Below are 11946 nucleotides of genomic sequence, written 5' to 3' on the forward strand. Positions count from 1 at the left end.
AAATGGCGGCTAAACACAAAATGGCGGGTGTATGCAAAGCGGAGTCGAAAACTACGTAACCTCAACATGCATTACACATTCCATCTATATTAAGCCTGACTGTTTTTGTGCCTTGCTACCAGAGGATCAATCACAATTTAATTTAGTGACTGTATGCGGTTCACCAAGACAAGGATTGTGTCTATTGCTTGAGTAGGGGTTCACCCCCTCAACCTAAAACCCAGTTTCTCACACATACAAAAAGACATATAATTCTCCCATAATGCCCTGTATAAAGGCACCCCGTCCATTTCACATCCTGTTTTTTTTTGTCTGCCATGCAGACCATCATTGTTTGGAAAGGGTCATGTCTGCAGTAGCTTTCAGAAAAGAGTACTTCTGGGTCCCTTCTGGTGTCCGTGTATGATTCCCTGCTGGTTTGAGTTGGGGCAGACTACTTTGTTTTGTTTCGGTTTCTTTTGACTCTTAAGTTCCTCAGCTTGCAGCTGAAATGCCACAGCAGCCTACAGTGGATCAGATTGAGGGGACCATCACAAATGTTGGACTGGGCTACAGGCAAATTGTGTGGCACTGTATACGTGCATTCAGCACACCATTCCTTGTAAGTTGCGACCAAGAAAAGGCGAGGGGCACATACCTCTTAAACTGTAAGTTCTGCACCTTATGTGAATGTTACTTGTTGTTTGCTACAATGAGGATTTTGTTTGGCCTTTTCTTTTCTCAATGGATGGCACTGAGAGGAGACAGACCTCCCATTCCAGGACTTTTAACAGCAGAGAGTCAGGTAGAAGTACCAGGTGTATCAGAGACTTGTTTAAAGGTCCTTATGCCTGAAACGTTAAATAACTAATAGTTCAACCTATGCCTCCCTAGCAGGATTTGTGGGAATCACCTGTCCTTTTTTATTCCTCTTTGTCTAGCCATGATGCTGGGAAGGACGCAGACACTTCAACCTTGATAGATCTAGAAGATGATTGGTGGATATAGAGGGTTTGGGTCAATTTCTTAACTTACCCTATGGAGAATTTGGGAATTACTACGGATCCTTTGTAGCCACTTATATCAGTCCCGCTCTCTTTTCAGATTCATAGGCCACATCCCAGACCCCTGCCTATGTGTCCTGTTGTAAAGGATGTCATTCTGCAGGATTACGAAGACATAAAAAAATAATTGTTCTCTGGTTTTTAAACAGGATTTATATGGCAGATGATCCAGACCTTTCCGTTTCTGAGGACTCGATGGTTCCAAACTTGGCAGACGGCTAGAGAATGATCTTGGAAGACTCCTCTGTGGATGTAGTGGACAGGAAGATTGCTGGGTCCTTACATCAGGCCTATTCAGGACACAACCTATGCATGAGACTTCATCTTATTTCTCTTGTGCCATCTAGAGTTTGGTCAGCGACTACCAGGATTTTTCCACAGCTATTCTGGAGAATAAGGATTCTGCAGATCGCTTTGCCAGGATGGAAATGCAAGCATACTATTTTGCAGATGCCACTTTGACACTTTGGGCACTACAGAGATTTTTTCTGAAGCTGCTTCACACATGACTGGACCTGGAATTGAAAGTCCCATAAATCTGCTGTTCTTCCTCTTACCTTGTTGGTCTTTCTTCATTTAACCATTAGATGACGTTCCTCACAAATCTTTCAAAAACAGAAAGCACACCTTTCCTTTTACTTCAAGCAATATGGACTTTGCTTCATCCAAGTCCTTTTCTAGATCCAAGTCTTACTTTCATCGCAGACATCGCCCAGCTCAAAATCAACTTCAAAGTGGTGCCAAATGTTTCAGGGGCAAGAACTTGGGGCTCAGGCATATTTCAGAATGTATCCTTGCCCTTATAATGTGCTTTATAATTCAGCTTGCACTTAATGTCCTTGCTGGTTCACTAATCAGCACTTGCTCATACTTAGTTGTGCATCCATGAGGTTCTTTACCTCTCACCTTCTTGTTCTGTGATTCCCTCTAGTCACCCACTGAGTTTTTAGTTACGTAACCACGTCTCTACTTGGGTGCAGTGTATAGACATATTCTCATTTCATGGGATACAGCATCTTGCTTCTTTTTTTATAACCAATTAAATTTGTTCACAAAACAACAAAAGCAACAAAGTATCACACGTAGCCACCATGACAAGAATAGATGTCCTGTTTCAGATTGATCATCACACCAAAGCATAGCTGTTAGAAATGGGGGGCCAGATGTAGGTCGGTCGGTAACGGCCGAAAATCGGTATTTTCGGCCGTTACCGACCGGAAAATCAGATTTGGTATGTAGGGCCCAGAATTTTACAGATTCGGTAAATTTACCGATCGGTAAATTTACCGAATCTGTAAAATACCGAATCGGTATTTATACCTATTCGGTATTTTTGATATGTAGGTGGGATTTTTCTGAGTCCCACAACCCTTACCGATTCTGTATTTTACCATCAAATATATTTGATGGTAAAATACCGATTCAGGTGTGCATGCACATGTGTGCATGCACACCTGTGCCATATGACAGGCAGACCTGCCCTTAGGGCAGGTATGCCTGCCACATGGCCCCCGAATCTTTTTTGGGGGTGCTAGAGGGTGTCAAAGTGACACCCCCTGCACCCTTGTCAAAATCTGTATTTACCGATTCGGTAAATACCGACCGGTAATGCCCATTCATTCCTATGGCCTTCAAAGCCCATAGGAATGAATGGGCCATTACCGGTCGGTATTTACCGAATCGGTAAATACAGATTTTTACCGATTCGGTAGCAGGAACATCTGGATGTTCCTACATCTCAACCCCTTAGATTTACCGATTTTTAATTACCGAATCGGTATGATTCGGTAATTAAAAATCGGTAAATGTATTTTACCTACATCGGGCCCGGGGTCTCTAGTTTGCAGGGATAGCAACCTTTGTCCAAATAGGGACCATTGCTTCTAGTCAGGGTAAGGGGGATACACTCTTAAAATAACCCCTGCTCACCCCCTTGATAGCTTGGCATGAGCAGACAGGCTTACCTTAGAGGCAGTGTGTAAAGCATTTGAGAACACATAAAGTGACACAGTGAAAACACTACAAATGGACACCACACCAGTGTAGACAAATAGGTAATTTTTATCTAAACCAAAACAAGGCCAAACAACAAAAATCCACAATACAGTATTAAAAATAAGGCTCTCAAATGGTAGAATTAGTTCTGTTCAATGCAAGTTGTAAATGCAACACTTTTCTCCAAAGTACCTTAGATGCTTCATGCAAAACAAACAAAATGTCTGTAGGGAAGGTGATGTGTCGATTCCTTACATGCAGGGAAGGTGATGCATCAGTTCATTGTTTTGGGGGAGGTGATGCGTTGGTTCCTCACTGCAGCGCGGGTGAGGTGATGCATCGATCCCTTACCCCAGAGGAGGTGATGCATTGTTTTCTTACTCTGTGGGGAGTTGATGCGTCTGTTTCTTACTGCGTCCCCCAACTATGCAACAGTCTTGGTGGCTCGATGAGGTACATTGATCCGGTACGATGCGTGGCTTTGCGCAGCCGCACAGCAGACTTGAGTAAGGATCGGTGCGGTGATCTCAGACTTCAGAGATCATTGCACCCGATGCGCCGTGTGGCAATTTCTCTAGCCGGCGCTGCGATGGTTTCTTTGGCGATGCGTTGGAAACAGGTGCGAATGTGTCATGCTTCTTTGGTGTTGCATTGCATTTCCAGCTCCCAGCGACAAACAGTCTCTAGAAGTCCTAAACAGCAACAGGCACCTCTTTGTAGGTTGGAATTCCCACCAACTGCTGGTGGTGAAGTCTTGTGTCCCTGAGACTTCAGAACAGGAGGCAAACTCAGTTTCAAGCCCTAGGAGATCTTTTCTTCAAGCAGGTGACAAAGCAAACAACAAAGGGCCAGATGTAGGTAGAATAGATTTACCGATTCTTAATTACCGAAAATAACCGAATTTTACCGATTCGGTAATTAAGAATCTGTAAATCTGAGGGGTGGATATGTAGGTATTCCAGATGTGCTGGAATACCGAATCGGAACAATTCGTTATTTACCGATTCGGTAAATACCGAATCGGTAATGCCCATTCATTCCTATGGGCTTTGAAGCCCATAGGAATGAATGGGCATTACCGATTCGGTATTTACCGAATCGGTAAATACCGATTTTCACAAGGGTGCAGGGGGTGTCACTTTGACACCCTCTGGCCCCCCCAAAACAGGCTCGGGTGCCATGTGGCAGGCATACATGCCCTAAGGGCAGGTCTGCCTGTCATATGGCATAGGTGTGCATGCACACATGTGCATGCACACCGGAATCGGTATTTTACCATCAAATTGGATTTGATGGTAAAATACCGATTCGGTAAGGCTTTTGGGACTCAGAAGAGTCCCACCTACATCTCAGATTTACCGAATCGGTAAAAATACCGATTAGGTATTTTACAGAATCGGTAAATTTACCGAATCGGTAAATTTACCGAATCTGTAAAAAATTGCCCCTACATACCGAAAACCCATTTACCGGTCGGTAACGGCCGAAATCGGCCATTACCGGTCGGTAAATGGCCTGAAACGGCCACCTACATCTGGCCCAAAGTCCTTAGCAGGGAGCAGCCATTGGAGGCCAACCCCAGAGAGCAAACAGCACAGGGGCAGTATTCCTCCTCAGCTTATCCGGATCTTTGCCTTGGCAAACGTTCCTCTTGATTTCCCAGAAGTGATCTAAACGTCTGGGGTCTAGGCTCCTTTTTATATCCAAATATATTTTGTTCTCTGAGTGTCTGTACCCAGCCAAAAACAGTTCTGTGGGGCACTTTGTAAGTGCACAACACCCTCCATTTGTCAGTGTGAGCCCTGACTCCAGACACACCACATGTGGCGGAGCGGTCATTGTGGAAGGGGGGCACGGCCCTATTTAGGTGAAGGTGCTACTCCTCCCACCACTCCAAATGCAGATCAGGCCTATTCAGCCCAGCCCTGACTCATCAGACTTCTGGAGCCGCTGCCCCTCTCTTTAGCCCATGTCATCTAAAAGCCAGGCATGAAATACACAAACCTATCAGAAGCACATTGGATGGTTAGGCAAGAAAATACCTAGGGCCCGATGTAGGTAGGCATTTACCGGTCGGTAACGGCCGAATTCAGCCGTTACCGACCGGTAAATGCCTTTTCCAATGTAGGGGGCATGTATTTACAGAATCAGTATTTTTACCGAATCTGTATTTACCGAATCGGTAAAATTACCGAATTGGTTAGTACAGACTCGGTAAAAATACAGAATCTGTAAATGCAGATGTAGGTGGCGCTTTAAACAGTGCCACAGGCCCCTCAGAATTAGTTATTTACCATGTAATACTATTGCATGGTAAATAACAAATTCAGGTGTACATGCACATCTGTGCATGTACACCTGTGCTATGAGACACACAGACATGCCCTTAGGGCATGTATGTGTGCCACATGGCACACAAACCTGACATGGGGGTGCTACAGGGTGTCAAAGTGACACCCCGTTCCCCCTGGCAGGATTCGGTAATTACCGAATCGGTATTTGCCATTGATTCCTATGGGCTTCAAGGCCCATAGGAATCAATGACAAATACGGATTCGGTATTTACCGAATCGGTATATACCGAATCATACAGATTCGGTAATTTAAAAAGAAAAATTACCTACATCTCCCTACTTCCAATTTACCTACTCTTAAATACCGAATCGGTATGATTCGGTATTTAAGAGTAGGTAAATCGAAATTACCTACATCGGGCCCCTAATTTCTAAAAGTGGTATTTTCAAACACAGAATGTAAAAATCACTAAAAGATGCACTTTAACATTCTGAGTTCAGGCATACTAAACTTTACTTTTCTAACTTGTTCCCAGGGTCAGCTAAGCCTATAAGATGTTATAAATAAACTCCCCATTCTGTCCAATGGAAACAGATAGCCTTGCTATAGTGAAAAATGAAATTGGCAGTATTTCACTATCAGGACATGCCACACACATCAGGGCATGTCATACCTTTCATATACAATGTACCCTGCCCACAGGAGTACCTTAGGCCTAACTTAGGGGTAACTAATATGTAGAAAAGAGAAGATTTAGGGACTGGCAAAGTGTGTGCATTTGCCACGTCGACATGGCTGTCCCAGACTACACACTGGCTCTGCAATGGCAGGCCTGAGTCACATTTTTCAAGCTGCTTCTTTGGGTGGCACAATCAGTGCTGCAAGCCCACCACCAGCATTTGATTTACAGGCCATGAGCACACATAGTGCACTGTACAAGGGTCTGACAAGTAAATCAAATAGCCAATCATGGAAAAACTAATCCATAACACAATTTACAAAAGAGATCAGATACATTTTAGCACTGATCAGCAGTGGTAAAGTGCCCAGAGTCATAAAACCACCAACAACAGGTCAGACAAAATACAGGAGGAAAGCAAAAAGTTCTGGGATGACCCTGCAAAAATGGCCAAGTCAACAATAGCAATGACAGAGCCCCGGCACCACTGAGTCAACCAAGGCAATCTGGGCGATTTCCATCGCCAGGCAGTGTCTCATTTTGCGACCATGGTGGCAACCTCAATCAGCACTTGTTCGACTCTTGTGCCCCCCACTCTTTTGAAGATCCCCAATAGAGCTATTTGTGGAGATAGTTTCATTTCTCACACCAGTACATCTGAGAGCATCTGGGTCACTTCACCCCAAAAGCTGGTGATCAGGGGGCATGTCCAAACTATATGGTAAATGTCTGCAGGTGAGTAGGGACAACCTAACATCTGGGAGTGGAGAGGAGGTGTACGCGGTGCAGGCAGTGGGGGTAAGGTAGGCACAATAAAGATACTACACTTGCAGTAATATTAATTTGGATGAAATGGTTATAGTGCGAGGGGTCATCCTAGCGTTGCACCAATCTTCTTCCTCTAGTGGCCTGATCCACCGGTTCCACTGGGTTCAAAGTGGTGCAAATTTGTCAGGGCATTTAATGATTAGGGACTAGTAAATTTTGGAGATCCCACCTTTAACCAGCATGCCCATGAAGAGTTTAGCCTCATGAGGACTGTGTTCATTGAGTTCCATTTCTGGAGAAATATGCACTCACAGTGCGTGGTGCAGTAGAAGATATTTGTGAAACTGTGTGGACGATAAAGCGTAGTTTGATTTTAACTCTGGAAAGGAATGTATACGTCTACTCGACCACACATCACCTTTGCAATCAGCTCTATTCACAAGAAGCTACTCGGCCCAACATTCGCTCCAACATTGCAGGCAGCACTGGAAAAAGTCATTCCTACTTTAACATATGGAAGTGAGGCGCTAAAAGGATTGGATAGCGGCCAATTAGACAAAATCATTGCAAAGATTTATAGAATAGTGTTCAAGTTACCAACACTCACGTCACCAGCCCAAATTAGGCTAGAACTGGGCATTTGCAGTCAATCATTGGCCAGACTAATGAGCTTCTTAATGTGTTGTCACAAACTGAGGTTGTCAAAGGAAGGCAGCCTAGAGCAATACCTATGGTTTTGCCTGAATACAAAACGATGGCGAGCAGGGCATGAATATTGGGCAAGAGAACTAAAAACTCTAGGCTTGAACTAAGTTTGGGAACTACAAGCCAGTCACAACGAATTTAAAAGGCTAGCCAAAATAAGTGCAAAAAACTCTCCTCATTGGATGATAAGGCATGTCTAGCAAGAAGGGAAACATCGTTTACAACGCGGTGTTTACAACGCACTACCTCTACCACGCTGCCATTACAACGCAAGTCGTTACTACGACTTGCGCTGGATGGCGCTGTTGGTTAAGGAATATTGTAATTTTATATTCCAACACCTTCCCTACTGTTACGTGGGCTGGGGTTGGAATATAAAATTATAATAATCCTCAATCTGCGCCCTCCAACGCAAGTCGTTGTAACGACTTGCGTTTGTGAAACCGCGTTGTAAAGTACCGCGATCTAAAAGATCGCGTTGTACTGACATACATCCAGCATCTTGGGGGTGGCGAGTGTCCACTGTGCCACTGGTTGAGCGCTCTAGCGCTTATCACCACCACAGGTGAGCCCTACTTAAAGCTCGCTACACCCGCGCAGCGGTGACGCGCAGCGGTAGCGCCTGACTCGCGCCGGAGTCAAGCCAGACTCCTGCCCGTCTGCGTCCGTCAGCGTCCCGGAGGCGATCGGAGCGGCGGGTGGGGCTCTTCCACTAGGGATGTGTCCTCCTGGGGTACCGGTGCTGCACTACTCTTCTGCGGAACTTCGCTCTTTTGACACTCTGGTCACAGGCTGCCGCACTGTCTTTCCCGGACGTCATCGCGGGAAATCCTGTTGCCCGGGCTGTGGCTGGCGCCCTAACCGCTCTCAGCTTTCATGCCCCACCTATAATACTCTTAGTGTGGGCTACCGCTGTTTGCTACTTAACACCAGGTCAGCGGGTAAACATGCGCAGGACATTTTTGAGCTCCTAGATACCGTGAAGCCGCTATGTCTTATGCTAACTGAGACGTGGTGGGGTGATTCTTCCAACCCAGATGTCGTGACGGCAATTCCGCCTGATTACAACATCTTCAGGAAGGATAGAGCTAAGGGCAGGGGAGGTGGAGTGGCTTTGGTAGTCAGGAAGGGCACCCCGTGTGTGATTTTGCCTGTAAAGGACATTCGAGGTTCGGAGACCCTTGCTTTTTTTATTACTCTGTCTCCACATCAATCTGTTAAGGGATTGCTCGTGTATAGACCCCCGGGCTCACCCGGCACGTTCTTTGAAGATCTGGACTCCGTGCTGTTGGGGCTGGCCCTGAAAACGGAACATTGCATCGTGGCAGGAGACTTTAACTTCCGGATGGATGATCCATCCGACCCTGCTGCCATTAAACTTTCCGAGGCTATGACCCCGCTGGGACTGATCCCCTATTTGCAGGGGCCTACGCATGAGAAGGGGCACACTCTGGACCAGGTATTCTCGTCTTCCCCTCTTGAGGAGATTGAGATTACACCTGTACTCTGGTCAGACCATCTGCTTGCCAAATATACGATCAAAGGCATAGCTAAACCGAGGGTTGCCCTGGCACAGCAACAGGGCCGTGTCCATAGAGCTTATCATCGAGTGACCCCAGAGTTGCTGGCTCAGGCCGCTGTGGATCACCCGTGTTCCCTCTCGGGCGATTTGGACAGGGATCTGGAGACCTTGCAAGATTGGCTTCTAGACAGGCTAAATGATCTGGCCCCGGAATTGACACCACGCCTGACACCGAAACGGGTCTCTGCGCCTTGGTTTACCGCTGCACTGTCGGCTTCGCGGCAGCAGTGTAAGGTAGCCGAAAGAGCTTGGCGGGCAAAATATGATACGGTAGCCAAGCTGACCTATCAGACGGTGGTCAAAGCCTATCACCGGGACATTCGCCTGGAAAAGAAAGCATATCTTGCTAGGAGAATAGAAGCCGCTTCTAATTCCTGTAAGGAGATTTTCTCCATTGTGAGAGAATTTATCTCCCCATGGTCTAACACCTCGGATGAGAAACCGTCTGGCACCTGGGCTTCGGACCTTGCTGATTTCTTTACGAGCAAGATTCAACGCATACAGGATTCTTTTCCATCGCCTGGACCTATGGTCCAGACTAATCCTGAGATCACCTTATCCCCGCTGGCTTTGCCAGCTGTGACGCTGAATGTGTTTCCACCGATGTCTGCCCCGGACTCTTTAGCGATAATGGGCAATCTTAAATCGGGGTCGCCCCTCGACCCTTGCCCCGCTAAATTTTTAGCGAAAGTTGCGGAGGTGATCAACCCTCTGGCAAACCCGCTGTTAAATCTCTCGTTGAGTAGGGGAGTGGTCCCGCAAGCCTGGAAACAGGCGATGGTGATTCCATTGTTGAAAAAATCTGGCCTGGATCCGAAGGCCCCGGTCAATTACAGGCCGATTTCTCTGCTGCCGGCTTTCTCGAAGATTGTGGAAAAGCACGTTCAGGCTGTGCTTTCCAATTTTCTTGAAACCAATGAGATCTTGCACGCCACCCAGTCTGGTTTTCGTCCCCATCTAAGCACAGAGACTGCGCTCCTTGAGGTCTCAGAAACCATTAAAGGTGTTCTGGACTCAGGGGGCAAAGTCATGCTGGTGATGCTGGACTTGTCGGCGGCATTCGACACCGTCCCCCATGATGGCCTTCTCGCAAGACTTTTTGAGATAGGTCTACGGGGGACGGTGCTCGATTGGTTTTCTTCCTTCCTAGCCGGCCGCCGGCAAACGGTCTGGGCGTCGCCAGACTCCGCCGTGATGCCGCCTCTGGGAGTCGGGGTCCCACAGGGCTCTATTTTGAGCCCAACCCTTTTCAACATCTTCATGACCCCATTGGCGGCGTTGGCGGAGTCGTATGGCGCCCGGATCGTGTCTTACGCTGATGACACCCAGCTCCTCTTCTCTTGTCAGAGGGGAGGAGACTTTGAGGAGGAGAGTATCCGGGATTGCCTTGGGGCTGTTTTTCATTGGTTCCATCTGAACAGCCTCAAGTGCAATTCCGATAAGTCCGAGGTACTCTTCTTCGGGTGTGACACAGAGCCAGACTGGCAGGCCTGGTGGCCGATTAATATGTTTCCTCCATCCTGCTCCTCCCATGTCGCAAAAAATCTGGGGGTCAAGATGGACAAAGGATTAACACTGAAATCCCAGATCCTTGGGGTGGCGGGCACTTGCTTCGGCATCCTCAGGATGCTGCGGAGGTTCCTTCCCCTGTTGTCCGAGGAGCACAGGAAAGTGACAGTGCAGGCTCTGATTGGGTCCAGGTTGGATTACTCCAACATTCTTTACCTGGGCCTTCCAGAGTACTTGCTGCAGCGGCTTCAAGTGGTGCAGAACGCTGCCGCGAGAGCAATCTTTGGATTAAACAGGCGGGCCAGTGCATCTGGCCTGTTGATAACTCTGCACTGGCTTCCCATCCGGAAACGGATTGCCTTCAAGGCTTTGACTCTGGCCTACAAAGCTCTCCACATGGTGGGAGCTAAATACCTTCAAAAGAGACTGGTCTTTTATCAACCGACTAGGTCCTTGAGGTCAGAATCTCTGTTTTTGGCGGTCGTCCCGCGTGTGCAGAGAGCGTGCCTGGGAGGCCGCTCCTTTGGTTTGCTGGCACCACAGTTGTGGAATTCTTTGCCGCTTGCCCTCCGGGGAGCTTCTAGTCTCCTTGCTTTTAGAAAAGGTTTGAAAACCTGGTTGTTCACTCAGTAGCCGGTTTCCTGTTTGTACTTGTTCTGTATTTCTGTTTTTTCTTTTATCGGTGTTATGTTATCGTGTGGCAGCCTTCCTTCTCCAATAAAAGCGCCGGGACACTCTTTTTGAGTAGCCGTGCGCTATATAAAAGAATAAATAACATAACATAACATAACATAACAAGAAACCACAGCTGGATGACCCTCTCATCATACGTCCAGCTGACGCCTCAGAGGTATCTAACCCTGCCCTTTACCGCACAAACTAAATTAAGTTTTTTAACATTGAGAATGGGAGTGATGAACTTGTGCCATCTGCCCAAATGGAAAAGAGACTATTGCCAGGAACATTGTCGACTTTGTGGTAATCGTAGGGAAGACATAATACACATCCTATGCCTCTGTCCAAATTTGCTGAAGGAAATATGGTCCCTTTTACGTAAAGGCTGGAACATCAATGAGGTCAGATCATGCAGAGCCGCAGTACTGGCCTCCTTTGACCTATTGAACACCAATTTAAACTGTGCACTAGTAAGGTATATGGATCGTGCTGCAAAAAAACTAGGGGAGGGGATCCATGAACAGCATCCTTCATTAGAAAAATAACTGGCAGGTCCTCCTCGCAGACATCCAGACAAAGGATAAACTGTTAGAGGCATCAAACTAACTGACTAAAGGGGCTGAGCACACAGGCTGGACTACTCCGGGACTCAAAATTCTTTACACTTGGACACGACCACATTAGCCCCAAAGTGG

At 46.9% G+C, this 11946-nt stretch overlaps 1 long non-coding RNA gene across 1 annotated transcript in view; it reads left to right on the forward strand.

The window, feature by feature from the left end:
• LOC144753516 (uncharacterized) overlaps positions 1-1662 on the forward strand; it is a 33899-nt gene extending 32237 nt beyond the window's left edge. The window contains exon 3 of the long non-coding RNA XR_013594396.1: positions 1193-1662. This is a non-coding gene — a long non-coding RNA (uncharacterized LOC144753516). The remainder of the gene's footprint in view (positions 1-1192) is intronic.
• The last annotated feature ends 10284 nt before the right edge of the window (positions 1663-11946 follow it).

This window comes from Lissotriton helveticus, chromosome 5_1 (assembly GCF_964261635.1).
Source record: "Lissotriton helveticus chromosome 5_1, aLisHel1.1, whole genome shotgun sequence".
NCBI lineage: Eukaryota > Metazoa > Chordata > Amphibia > Caudata > Salamandridae > Lissotriton > Lissotriton helveticus.